Genomic DNA, 15,142 nt, shown 5'->3' with positions numbered 1-15,142 from the left:
TGACGGATGAAAACATTACGCGTGGAGTGATGAGGTGACTGTAATGCAAAATTTACACCAGGCAGCGGTGCAGGCAACACTTCGCCGCTGTTCTGGTGTGAATTTGGCTTAACGTTCCTCAAATAATTACATGAAACAAACATTAAAGCCATATTTTTGTCACGTTTTGATGTCTGACTGCCGCTCTTTTACTGTAAGTACAAGTCATCTCGCTGAGCCCTCTTCTTCTGAAATTGTTAATGGAACCTAACTGGAGAACTGGTGCCACCAGCTGTTTATCTCCATGTGCCCAACTCCTAATATTTGCATAACATTCACATTTTCCTTTGCTGATTTTCTGGGACTTCTGTTAAAATTTGCACTCCATTTAGATGGAAACTTGACTTAAGATATAAAAGTAAAGCTGGTTTAGAGAGACAAAATAATGTAAACACACCACAGACAAGGACTTAAACTACTAACATACTCACCTTTATAAACACTACAAAAGTCATGGTTGAATTCCAATTAGCAGTATTTGTTGGCAATAAAAGAGGGCTGACAGTCAACACTTTGACATGTGAGTTTTCACATTGGTCATAAATAAGGGAAGAGTCATGCAACCCCAACTAATGTAATCCACCTGTGTTGCATTGTTTGCAAAGGTGATCTTCTTCTTGAAGTGTTTACTTCATTCACCCCCTGCAGAGTAACACCCTCGCTAAACTAAACCTGAAAAGAATATACTGCATATACCGTAAGAAAATAAACCTGTAAATGTGACCTCTCAGTGGGTATGCTCACTGATAGTTCCAGGAACATACGGTATATGTTTAGAGGCTAATCATCGACAGCTGTGCTAAGATGTGTAATTGTCATTATAGAAGGCCAAACAAACAAAGACAGCGAGGAAGAACGAGTGACAAACTTCCTCGTTGTGAACCATGTAGATCCATCTGGGATTAATTCATTTGCTCTGATTTAATAGGATGCTGGCAGGGTACCGTATTTATTGTCCTCATGGATTTTTTTTCTTGCAGGAACAAATACTTCTCACCCTTCATCTCTTGAAGTGTTGTCTTACAACCAGCTGAAAATTGTATTAAATTAAAAAAAGAACATGTCACAAGTGAATCCAGCCTATTATGCATTGTTCACATGATGCTTCACCCTGGCAGTCCAACAAATGAACACAGTTAACACATCAAAAACATGTCCTGGTTAATATGCATCTCATAATTGATGGCTGTGACACAGTCAAAACACTGGAGGCCGTATTTGTGAGGGGGTACTGTATCGTGGGGTCTCTGTGCCCGGTATGTATGGAGCTCATTTCCTGCATAGATCAGCGTAGGTCAGGCACATGAATAGCCCTATTTATGGGAGCTGAGTGGTCCTGTGGATGAAACCAGGTGGTGAGATGATCTTAAAGGTGGTGAGAAGAGAAGTTTGACTTTAGTAGTAGCAGTTTGTTTGATTCATTGTGCAGACCAAGGATTTTTAAAGATAATGTAATATTCTGGGAATTGATTATGTCAAGAGATTTTGTGAAAATAATGAATTTAAACTACCTATATGTGTGAACCATATAAGAAGTGGACGCACTCTCCCTGACGTCACCCATTGGTTTGTGGACTTCCGTTTTGAAGCCTCGAGTTCAGCATTTTGGTCTTCGCCATCTTGTTTTTTTGCCACAAGAAGTGACACAAGAGTACAACTGAATGCGGAATATTTTCAGGTGACCAAAATATTATAATTAACTTTCATGATCTGAAAACACTGTGAAAGGGTTAAAGACAAAAACACGGACAACTCCCAGACCGGACAATGCAGCGGTAGCGACCTGTCACTCAAGGTAGACAGGCCCCAAAGCATACCCTGCTTTATGGTCTATTTGACTCTAAACAGGACCATAATTTACTAAATGAACATCATGCTGTATTGAAGAAGACTTGAAACTACTGATTGAGACCTTAAACTCATGTTTACAATGTTTACTGAGGTAATAAATCAAGTGAGAAGTAGGCTCATTTTCTCATAGACTTCTATACAATCAGACTTCTTTTTGCAACCAGAGGAGTCGCCCCCTGCTGGCCATTAGAGAGAATGCAAGTTTAAGGCACTTCTGCATTGGCATCACTTCTCAGACCCCGAAGTTGCCCGACTTTAATGGTTGATTATGATTGAAATGAACTAAGTCGCACTACGTGTCTTTAGCATGTCTTTGTGGTCTCGACCCAAAGAATCGTACAAAAGAGGGCTTTCTGACATTCTCTCCTTCGTGGTGTTGCACTCGGCTGTACACATGATAAGAGATGGAAATAGTTGTGTGAAGACTGAAAATGGAGAGACAAATTCAAACCCGGCCTACTTTCACACCTCTGTGTACCTGGCCAAATGCAAAGATACAAAAATTGTTGGAGTCAGCACCTCCCGATTCGGTTGTTGGAAACGGGGTTTCAGACTCTATTAGTACTTCATTTTTAAGGGATTGGTTGTGTGTTTTGAAGTGGGGTTTTATGAGGTACTTAGTCAGTGTATTACCTACTGTAGGTGACGGTCGGCACGACCCCAGTTTGGAGAAACAGAAAGGAGCACCAGCATGGAAGCAAAGTAATCTACTGCTGTGGATGGGGACGTCAGCAAAAAGTATTTTAGCCACCTAAAATAAAGGCCCACCTAAAAAAATCTATATCAGTTTAAGTGTACGCTATATTTAGAATATTTTCCCGGTTTACCTTGCCGTCAGACATTTACATCGTAGAACACGGGAGGTGCTGGTCTACCGTTGCCTTGATTGGTTAATTTGTTTGTGCAATTGTGTGACTTTGGTGAATCTGAACCAACCAATATTCTAAATATATTCTCTTAATATAGCATACACTTAAACTGGTTGATGTTTTTAGGTGAGCCTTTCTTTTAGGTGTCAAAAATACGTTTTGCTGCCCTGTTTTGCTGGCTCCGTCTACAGCAGTACATTGTTTTGGTTCCATGATGGTTCCGTCATCTACTATAAGTAATACACTATGGATAAGTATCTCATACAACTCCACTTCAAAACACCCACATTTTCCCTTTAAGCATTTAGTCCTGTTGTCTGAATTCAGCATCCAGGTAGACACAGAAACGGTAGCAGATGCAGTCTTGTGCTGAACTCAGCACTGTTATTGTGTTTCCTTTCTCCCGTCCACATTCTTGCCCTCAGGAGCCCCCAAACCAGGCCTGGTCCCTCCCCTCATTTTTAGGGCAACAGCTGCATAAGCAGACCTGGGCATGCTGGGCTTTCCTGACCGATGGTGCACCTTCACACCTTTGACAGGTTGCAGTCATAAACTTTTGAAAGGGTCACTCCAAGAACCTCAGGATCAAGGAAACACAGACAACACAGTGGAGTCTCATTTCTCTCTTAGAATAATCTTCTGCATGGATCCTTCTTCTGTGTTCAGACTCCAGATAAATCTCAGTGCTGTGCATCTTTCTGAAGCTATCAATTATGGTGATGAAAAAGAAAAATTTCAAAGTGAGACCACCACCTCTTTAACCAGAAAATTACCCATCAAATGACAGGAAGTTACAGCAACCCGAGCTTTAACTTACCACACCTACATTTGGTAATAATTATAAGGCCGTCAGTCACACGAATTGGTGTCAAGTTGCAGGGAAGTATAGGGAGTATACAAGCATACACACAAATTCAGACAGTCCTCCCACCATCTCTCTTCATCTGTCTCACACCCATACACACACATGCACACACACATACAGTATGCTGTATAAAGGGCCACTTTCTTTTCAATATTCACCAAACTTTATTTGAACAGGGAGACCTATTAAAAGCTCCACAGCCACTGGTACACCCGCCTTTGCATGTGGCAAGTATTCTTGTATATTTTGATAATAGGGTCATGCTGCAGAGCCTACAGTAGGTTGGGTGATCCACCAATCATAAAGTCTCCTTTTTAGTGGGGTAATAGTGGGGTTAAAGCACGCCAGCGCTTCAGACGACAGACATTTGACCGAAAACCTGCCATTAAGTCAAAGAGCGCCTGTTTTTAATCCTTGAAGTTACGTTTCAGGGGGTGTGTACTCAGTTGATGCCAGTCATTCAGTGTTGTAAAATGGGACGGTTGTGGAGACAACTTGGCTCGTGGTGCAGTCATATACATTACATGCCAATTTTGCATGAAAAACTGAATTTTGGCAAAAAAAAAAAGAAGGAATTCCAAAATGATGAGTCAAGCAAAGAAAAAGCTTGAAAAGAGACTGCAAAATGTGAGCATTAAAGGAATAGTTTGACATTTTGGGAAATGCACTTATTCGCTTTGTTGCAGTGAGTTAGATGAGAGGATTGAGAGCACGCACATGTTTACATGATAAATATGAAGCTACCGCCAGCAGCCCGTTAGCTTAGCTTAGCACAAAGACTTGAAACAGGGGGAAACAGCTAGCCTAGCTCTGTCAAAACGTAAGAAACAAAAATAAAAAGCTCACAAATCAACATGCTATATCTAGTTTGTTTTCTACTAAGTTGTGGTTTTACGGGACTTTTGTGCCAGTAATGCGCGGCGAGTCATGTGTCCCTCAGAGCAGTAGTTTCTGGAGTCTCCGTTGGTTGCCTGGCAACCTCATAGTGACAATAATGTGTGAATTAGTGAGCTTCAGAGCGCTTTCACAAGCCACAGTCCGTTTGGCTTCTCTGAATCAAAGTGAAAATGATACTTTTGGTTTGTTTTCTATTTAGTCTGGTTTGGTTTGGTTTTGGCCCGGATGTCAAGCAAATACCAGACTTCTGCAGAAGTCCAGATCAGTCCTCTCCCACTCATGTTAAGTTTACCTGTGTCCATCTCAACTAATGCTGGCGCAAGCAGCCTGTTTTGGTGAAAATGGTTGTTTTGGAACGTACTACAGGTTGGACAGCACCAGATTTCGATTAAAACTGACTACATGTTGGCTTGTGAAAGCGCCCTCAGAGGTGCTAGTGGGTGAGCCAGACTTTCTGTTTCTGGGATTTATGTTAAGATAAACTCGGCTGCTGGCTGTACATTCATATTTATCATACAGACATGAAAGTGCTATCAATCTTCTCATCAAACACTCAGCAAAAAAGCAAATAAGTGCATTTACCAAACTAACTATATGAAAAGTCTAAAATTTCTCTAAATAAAGGTATAGGTTTGTAATTATTTACTGGCGTTATATATGAATATCATATTTCTCTACAACAGTATAAATTCATCAGAAATGCAGATGAAAAATACTAATATTGATTATTTGAGCCCTCAGCTGTGTTGTGGAGTATAACAGGGTTACATAATCACAGAGCAAATACTGTCAGCTGCTGTAAATGGAATGTTCCACATATAACGGCACTGCAGCTCCGGCCAAAAACCATGAATGACAGGATCGACATACATCCAGGAGGAAAGAGAGGGAGAGAAAAAAGGAAAGATGAGGGAAGAGAGAGAGAGAGAGAGAGGGATATATAGTAGATATTTCTCCTTCCTGTTTAAAGTATTGTGGAAAATAAATAAACTCTTGGCACAATTTCATCCTCGGCAACTTTGAAATTGCGGGAGTTTGTCCAAAAGAAACAGTCCCCTATTTCAAGAAAAGGAGGACAGTTCTCCTTTGGAAAACAAAGACACATTGAGTGTGCTGGAAAGATGAACTGATTCCCGGTGCCTCAAGCTGGACTGTGTTAGAGACAGAAAAAAGGTAACCTCGAGTGTTAATGAAAAACAGAAGACTTGTGGGTTCTCCGTGTCCTTTAGTGGGACATCCTCAGTGTCGCTGCACTGGATTGGCTGAAAGGGTTTTGTGATCAGTAAACAAACTCTAGTTTATTCCCCAGCCACCTTTTTTCTTTCAGCCTTTGTCTCTCCTCGACTTTTTATTTGTTTTTCTCCCTCTTTCTTTACTTCATGCACACTTTCTACATACCCACCCAAACTGACTGGGCAGCAGAGCTTCAAAAGCCCTCCAAGTCTCAGCTGTCATGCCCTTTGAAAAACTGTGAAGGATTTCCCAGACTCAGCTCATCCTGGGTCCCATCTGGAATCACTCTCTTAATAAACTCCGGCCCGAGCGCTCAGCTGCTGTGCCCCGGCAGGTCTGCAGAGAAATATGACAAAGAATAAAAGGGATCAATGAGTAGAAAAAAAAATAGGAAAAAGTTCCTCAAAGCTAAACCATTTCAGACTTGACCTCAAACAATCCCCCAGGAAAACAGTTTTTTTCAGTTCCAAGGTCAAAGCAAAAACTGTTTATTATTATACAATGTCTTACAGTCAACCACTGTGGTCAGCGCATTCACACGAAAAGGTGAATGACACGATAATGCGGAAGGTATTTAGCGTGCAATAACAACGCCGGTGTTTTGTTTTTTAAGTTACATTAGTGACATTTGTAATGTGTTTTTTATTGACATTTGTGACGTGTTTTACTTGTGTTACGTGGTTTCCGTATATATTGTACGTAGTTTACATAGCGTACTTATTTTATGGCCAATCATGATGTTTTTCCTGAACCTAACACCAAATTCACACCAGAGTAAGGCTGACCCGAATGCTTTGAATTATATATACTGTATATATACATAATATATACATATATATGTATATATACTGTATATATAGTATGTAATAATAATGCATAAATACATTACATTACATACATTATTCATATTCAACATGAATTATTAGTGTAGAGGTGCATGTGTGTGTACAGTAGTGCGGCAGCTGCACTCTCCCGAAGCTTCTAATACCTTTGAATATTTCTCACTGAAGCTTTGAAGACCAAAAAATGGTATTCAGGACAGCCCTACACCAGAGCAGTGGCGGAGTGCGAGGTGCGAGGTGCGAAGTGTGGCCTGCGGCGAGCTGCCATGCAATGTCTTTGAAAAGCTGCGGCCAAAAAAAGTTGTGAAAAGTTTAACTTTTAGTGGCGAAGTGCGGCCAGAGAGGACCAGTAGCCAATCAGTAAACAGAGACGTGTGACTCCTGGGACATGTCGACCTATGTTGCAAATAATTTCTTTTCACCTGAAATGCATGAATACGCTCCCGGCCGCAGAAAAGAGTAATTATTGCGATGAGCCGCACTTCATCTTTGCCTGTTGTGAATTCACTGTAACTAAGCAATTTTGTTGCCTCAACCTAACTGCGGATGTTACCGTAGTTTTGTTGCGTGGCGTACAAATGACACGTGAAAAACCTAAAATGGATCCTCATCCTTGTAATGTCGTGCTATTTATACGCCTTCACGTGAAATCAGGTTGCTGCAGTATTCTTTCTTATGTATTACATATCTCTACATACAATCAGTACAGTATGTTACATAGCTGTGTATTACTGTGTGGTTATTCACAATATCTATTTATGCAATTCTGATGAAGCAGTTTGCCATACCAATGCAAGACAATATACAGAGTTACACTAACCGAGCACAGAATATTACCATTATTATATATTTTAAGAGCTGCAATATCTAGTCCTGGTTTTGTAATTTTTTTCAGTTTCAAGTTAAGATTTTAGTTATTTATGTTTTTATTGTTCTATTTTCTTATCTGCCTCTTTGATATTTGTGTTTTGTGATGTGTTGGCTTCTGTAATGCTGCAATTTCCCTTTGGGGTTACTCTATCTATCTTATGGATGCTCGATAGCAGGGAAATGCAACCTCTAGGAAGCTGAAACGCTCCTGGTCCTCATCTCACACTTGAGCGTGATATTGTTGAAAGTTGTGCCACAGAGGGAGTTTGTGCATAATGGAGTCTTGCAGTACATTTTGTGGTGGAAGTTCTTTGGACACTGGCCTGTCGCACTTCTGACATTTGCAACTCTCTCGTCCCAGCTGAATCAATAAAAGCCAGCACTGTCACAATGCTGCACTGCTAACCCCCCACCCACTCACACTCATCCACGTTCACACACACACACAAACATACGCTTAGTCATACAGGACGGCAGTGGCATACAGACAAAGACACACACTCACACATACAAGACACCAGACCTTTCCCAAATATGTACATTCTTCACACTGGAATGAGATCCTCGGCTCTTTCCTCGGCTTCGTGCCCTCTTGGACAAGAAGTCTTGTTGCGTGAGTCCAGCCGAGCAGTCCTCTTATACGCTAAGTGCTGACATCATGTTGTCAGCCCTGTTGATGGATGTTTGACTCCAGCAGCTTCCAAGTTTTACTGGTACACTGAGCCAAAAACTAGATTTCTAACTTTGAATTTTAATTATTCCTCTAATGTTATGTCTTAAAGGAACAGTGTGTAACATATCGGGAGATCTATGAGCGGAAATGGAGTGCCAGTGCCATAAAACCATAAAGATATTTATACATTTTTCCCTTATCGAGATACAGATTGCATTTTAATGCCAGATATAAATGGGGTATATACTTCATATAATGTGCATGCAACATGAAGCATTTCCAGATCAGTTGTGTGTGCTTACATATTTATATTTCATTTCATCTCCTCCAATTCAAATGTATATGCATTACGTAATGCAGATTTAGTTGCCCAGGATGCCCTTTAGGGACAGAGGACATGTCGAAGCTGCCATGTGTGGTCCAAGAAGCAACCACCATGGCTGAGTGGTGAAGCCGATGCAGAAGCACATTATAGTAATCTGCAGTTCCTCTGACGGTCACTCTAAGGAAAGACTGATGAAGTCATTGGATAACTTCTCTTTATAGCGTCTCAGTAGCTAATTTTACTTCTTCTAATGTGTGTTTTGGTGGCCATTTTTGTCTCGGTGGCCTTTTTTGTGCCACAAAGAACATATATTTTTTGCAGTGCGTTTCCTTGATTGACACAAGTGTCAGCCAATCAGAGTCAGTTGTCGTGGTTACCTCTTGTTTCTCTGACCCCAGTTCCACCGAGGTTTCTTCCCCTTTAACCAAATCATGTGTTTCTGGTTCAAGTATGGAGCTGAGCAGTAAATCAAATCCAAGCATCAGATCATCCCTTTTGGTAAAGTCAGAGGTGCTATTTACATGTTTTCCCATATATGGCCCTGCTCTTCTATTCGTATTCAGTTTTGTTTATTTTTTGTTATGTTATGAAAATCAAGGTTAAACTGTCTGTTTTGAACATGAGGCAGAATTCATCTGTTTCTATTTCAGTGGATAAAATTCAGCTTCTGATGTTCATGCAACAAAACCACTTTCAAATCAATGATACATTATGAGCATGAAAACTGACAGTTTATCCAAATACCCTCTCCGCTGGTACTAACCGCTTTACTGCACATACATGTAGGGATCGGACGAAATACGTTTTTTAACGCGGATCACCGTAAAAAACACAAACAATAAGTAGATTGCGGTAAATTTCCATTATCGGGATAATTGTGAATATCGTCACGAGTGAATTGAAAAAGCTAGCCCGCTATCATGGTAGAGAAATGAAAAATAGAGCCTGATTTAAGAATGGGCCTACAGAAATGATCAGAATTTTTGTCCTTTATGATTTCCCCTAAAAATAGATGTGTCATATCTGTGATGCAATAAAAATAAATATTTGTTTCTTTACAAAATATAAGGTTAAATGATTCCAGTTTGTTTTAGTGCCATTTTATGAGTTTTAAGCATATTTTGGTGATTATTGGGAATCGGGACGATATCGAGAATTGTAATTATTTTGGCCAGGATTATCATGACATGAAATTTTCATATTGTCCCATGCCTACATGCATGTATATGCTCAGAAAACAACCAGCGGTTTGTTTTGAGAGTGATGAATGAGTCCAGAGAGAGCAGGTTTCAATTTCAGGCACAAAGAAAGAGAATTTCAGAAAACTGAAGCTCCCTGTCTTTTTATGAGAAGTGTTAATAGTTATTGCTGTTTTTGGAGAATTAAAGTAAAAAAAAACTACCACGCGAGTACATTACAAAAACATAGTAAAGGTGTTAGATTGCAAATATTTATTAGAATGCCCCTGTATTAGTTTAGTTTGGATATTTGGCTATGCAGCTAAAATAAATGAATTAAAATCGGCATGTATTTATCTTTCAATACATCTCTCCCTCTATCTCAAACCCCCAGCACAAGATCCAGTCGGTGTTACACATCATAACAACATACTGTAACAGCACACACTAATCTGCCTGTTTTGAAAAGTGATACTCGTGTATTTCTCTCTCTCTGCTCCGTCCTTCTAGTCCTCAGGTCATGGTGAGTGCTCTGGCCGACTCTATAATCTGGCTGAAAGCAGGCCACATGGCTCTCTATCTCGTGAGGAGATCCCTCTGTGTGGCTGCTCAGTCTTTTCAGCCGGCATCTAAGCCTCTCAGGAATGCTGAACTCTCAGACTCGGACTGAGTGTGCAAAGTGTGCGGAGTTGGACATTGTGCCTCAGCGTTTGTGTGTCTGCCAGTGGCATTTTTTTCTGTGTGTATGTTATGTTCATGAGCCATTCAATATGATTACATACAGTATATTGTAGATTATAGCCCTTTATCATTGAATTGGAGACTGAAATAGCAGGCCTGACCCTATACTTTACTTTTAATCTACACAGAAACAACTGCTGGAATATAAAGCTTTTTAGTAGCAAGAAAACAACATTGTTGTTCAGCCTGCTGGCCCTTCTGGACCCTCAGAGTCTTACAGAATTATGTTTCTGACTCACACGTGATAATCTCTCAAATGGGTCCATTTGAACTCATTAACCTTGAGGCTGGTGAAATGGGTCAATTCTTGCACCACAAAAAGTTTGCACAGACTTTCCCTTGTTGTCGCCCTAAAGGGATTTGAATACAGTATGATTTCTACTGTATAAATAGTATAATAAAAAGAGAAGAAATTAAAGAATGAAGAATTCTACTTTATATTGCACATGTAATTGCAATTTGACTTTTTGATTGCATTGTGCTTTTGCAGTTTAGTCATTGTTTGGCTTCCTCTCCATCCTGCCTCAGTCAAGTTCTAGTCATGCCGTCTTTATAAATGTCATCATCCTCTCACCACCACAATCTAATTTAACGTGATAAAGTAAAGAACATTCACTTAAAGCTGAAGTGGGGAACTTTTGTCTCCCCTCTCTGGCAGTGAGAGTAATTACACACAATTACAACACTGTTGTATGCCTGGGTGAGCTTGCCGCATATCTCCCGCCCCCAAGAGTATTTGTCCTTGCCGTCAATCACTTTCTTTTATTTATTTTTTTCTTCTTCTGAACACTGTTTATATATATATATATATATATATATATATATATATATATAAATCTATGGTGCATCTACTCCAGAAACTTTTCTTGGACGCTTCTCAGTACTTTTCCACCATAGCTTCCGCCATACTCCTATAGCTGCCGCTGCGTTGCTATCATCTCCCACCCGTCCCGTCCCCCTTTAGCTCTGGCTTGTTGACGTAAAACACAACACTGGTACGCCGGTACATTCTTCAGGTCACAAACATGACGTGGTTTCGATCAATAATGAACAAAACAACCTTGTTTTCAGAGCTTGAGATTGGTTGCCCCACCAATCGTACACTGGATGTACAAAGATACGATTTGCAACAAAGGATTGATCTAACAAATTTCAAATTTTGTTGGGTTTACTAGATTGTATGCCATGAGATACTGCTTCACAGGGACTTCTCTCATCTGAAGGCAAGCGCTACAGTTAGGAAGTCAGCTAGAAGACCTTCACATTCACTGCTTGGAGAAGAAGTATGTGCTCTTCTCTTTGCTCACCTTATCAACTTTACAAGGTGATAATGTGTCAGTGTTGTGTTTACAACGTCTTTCTGCTGACCCTAAGTGGCCAAAAAAAGGTCAGTTAAAGCAGTTTTATAGGTTCTATACATAGACTGTATATAAGAAGTTGATGTAATGACCGTTACGTCACCCATTGGTTTGCGGACTGCCATTTTGAAGCCTCAAGTTTGGCATTTTGGGTCATTTTCTCATCGACTTCTATACAATCGGACTTCTTTTTGCAACCAGAGGAGTCACCCCCTGCTGGCTGTTAGAGAGAATGCAAGTTTAAGGCACTTCAGCATTGGCTTCACTTCTCAGACCCGGAGGTTGCCCACTTCTATCCTACCAGTAATCAAGAAATTCCTGGTAAAGTTGCTCTTTACCATGATTTTTGACAAAATGCCTTAATGGACTTGGTAGTCTACAAAGTGACTTTTAAAGGTCCACAAATGTCTTTTAGTCGAAGTGTGTCAGAAGTAGGGATTATATTTGCTATTTCGAAGGTATAAATGACAATAGAGTCTCTGCTATTTTCACAAAAGTCACATCAAAGTGACTGAATGGAAACCTTGATGATTAGCAGCAGGCCAGGCCACTGTGGCTCTCTACAATACAGCCTTAAACTGAATCAACCTCCTTCACTTGGCTATTTTCGACCCAGTTTGAGTAGCAGGACAGGGTGGAGGTCTTCACCGAGGCACCTCAGGTATTTTATACAGGAGAACATGGCCCCTCAAAGTATACCTCCCCTTCATCCCTCCTTCCTTCCTTCCATCCCTCCTCCTCCTCCTCCTCAGGGTGTGCTTGCTCTCTTGCTTTGAAACCTCAGAGTCTCATCAATAGCCTTTTTGAGCAGCGCTGTTTGGTTATAAACACTAGTTTATAAAAAGGAGGGCGAAGCCTGTTGATGGTGGCTGATTTCCAAGAGCAGTGGAAGTGTGAGCGGAAGAAAAGGGAACGAATGGTGGAACTGGAGATGGAGGAGAGTGACGGAACGAGGCAGGAAATGGAGACAGAAGTGTGTGTGTGTGTGTGTGTGTGAAGGCTATACAGTAGTTTTTGGTCTCCTAAGGTGAGTCCAGCGGCAGCACATGGTGAGAGGTTGGACTGTGTGCTCCCTCCCTAACCCACTGACACAATGGGACTCTGTGTGGCGGACCTGAGGAATGCTGGGAGATGGCAGGGCTTTGGAGAAGAGAGGGGTAGAGGGGGTTTTGGGGAGAGAGGGAGGGAGGGAAGGGTTGGGTATGGGTAATGGATAGGGACATGACAATGAAGAAGAACATAATGTGCCTTTGTGGTGTCGGCCACATGCCATTAACCTTTGTGCCTTCCTACCTTTTCTCTTTCTTTTAATCTTTACACTATCATATTTTATATTTTAGGCAATTTTTATGGGTGTGAATGAACTAATTTTGTGTCAGCAAACCAAAATATCTTGAATTTCCACTTGTGGGATGAATAAAGTATGCACATAGGAGAAGTTCACCTTCAGAGCTTACTGAAAGAAATCTACTTAGGTTTAGGCAACAAACCTACTTGGTTAGGTTTAGGGAAAGATCATGATTTAGGTTAAAATTGTACTTCCTTCTAACAGGTAGGCACATTCTGGTAGTCAAAAAATACATATTTTACTTCAAGCAACATACACATCGGAATTGTTTGGTTTTCATCCCTGAACATATTATATTTCTCACTATAGGCATCTTGCTTTTATCAGATGAGAATCATCTGACATCTAGGGTCATCTATCTATGATATCATCAACATGCCTTCTTTGTATTGCTCATGCTCATGTTGGGGCCAAAAACACCCACTACAACTGTGGTTCTTACAGTCAAGAACCAGTGGGTTGTTTCCGTTCTCTGGCCTCGAGGCAGTAATAAGCCCATTACGATTTGGCGCAGACAATGAGTCAAGGATGACTTTGCACCAGAAAACTTACTTGAAAAAACAACACAAAGGTGCAATTTATCTTTATCTGAAGTTTTCAGTGTTTTCAAAAAAGAAAAAAAACTTGAAGAATAAGGATTAACTGGTTGGTTTAACGTCTGGTTAACTGCCCCTCCTTTAAAGAGCACCGCACAGCCGCTTCCCTGAGCCTTTCTATGGAACCAACTGTCATGGTCATGATTGTCGATACTATAGTTGCCCATAGTCACTGGCACAAATATGCAAACCTGTTCGGACCCTTTTTGTTAATTAAGGTATTCTTTGCCTTATTATTTGTACCATAAATTATATTATTTGAACTGCTTAAAAATAGAGTTGTGTCGTTGATGATGGAGGTTGGTTTAGGTTAAGGCAGGAAGCATATTCAGGCATACATGAAGCCTGAGGTCTAAAGTAAAGAGAAATGGGATAGAGAGAGGGGGGCAGAGAGTGTGGTATGAGATCTTGGGAGGATAAGAGGAGGACTGGAGAAGAGGAGGGGGTTGAGGAGAGAAGTGAAGAAAGGGAGAGTTAGGGATGGAGTCAGTCAAGCAGGGAGTGCTGAGTGAACGGGTTAGAGATGGGAGGTATGGGGGAGGAAGAGAGCTAACAAGGAGGATCATAGTACATTTACTTACTAGATTTTTTAGGTACTTGCACATTATGTCAGTATTTTCATTCTATGCCACTTTATACTTTTACTCCACAGTATTTCAGAGGGGAATATTGACATTTTTACTCCAGTGCATTTATTTTAGGGCAAAGTTGACTACTTAGCATCTGTATATGTAGAATAAAATGCATTTTAATAGATTATACTACCCAAAGGGCTTAGTAGAGTAGTAGTTAGTAGTAGCCGCTTACTCAGTAATAATGATACAATAACATAATATATCATAATTTAACACTGACGAGGGCCATTCTGCTGGCTAATTAACACTTTTATGGTTAATAATACATTTTGCTGATTCTGCTGATGAAACCAACACACATACTCAAGTAACACTTGACGTGGCTTTGACTTGTAATGGACAATTTTTAGATTGTAGTCCTTTTACTTACTGTCAAAAAAAGACCTGAGTACCTCTTCTGTGACTGCAAGAAAGGGAGGGCTCCAAATGTAAGTCATGTAAGAAGAGATATGTAGCTATAGGATAGTGGGACGAATGGATAAGAGGGCAAAGGAGGAGGACAGAGGAAAAGATGAAAAAAATGGAGGGTTGAAAGTACAGACCACAGCGAGGACTGAAGGCAGATTAGAGATGGCGAGAGAAACAAGGCGTAGGAGGTAACTGTAACTGTAGCGTGTGATGTCTGGGGTGACCTTAAGGAAGGAGGAGCTGGATTATTGCAGCAGGGCAATAAGCAAGGGAGGAAATATGGAATCAGGGTAGGTAATGGGTGAAGGAAGGATGAGGGAAAAGGAGGAGAGAGAGGGAGTCAGGTAAGTGATGATGGAGAGAGACACACAGAGAGAGAGAGAGAGAGAGAGAGAGAGAGAGAGAGAGAGAGAG

Source organism: Sebastes umbrosus, chromosome 1 (genome assembly GCF_015220745.1).
Source record: "Sebastes umbrosus isolate fSebUmb1 chromosome 1, fSebUmb1.pri, whole genome shotgun sequence".
NCBI classification, from domain to species: Eukaryota; Metazoa; Chordata; class Actinopteri; order Perciformes; family Sebastidae; genus Sebastes; species Sebastes umbrosus.
This window is presented reverse-complemented; position numbering follows the sequence as displayed.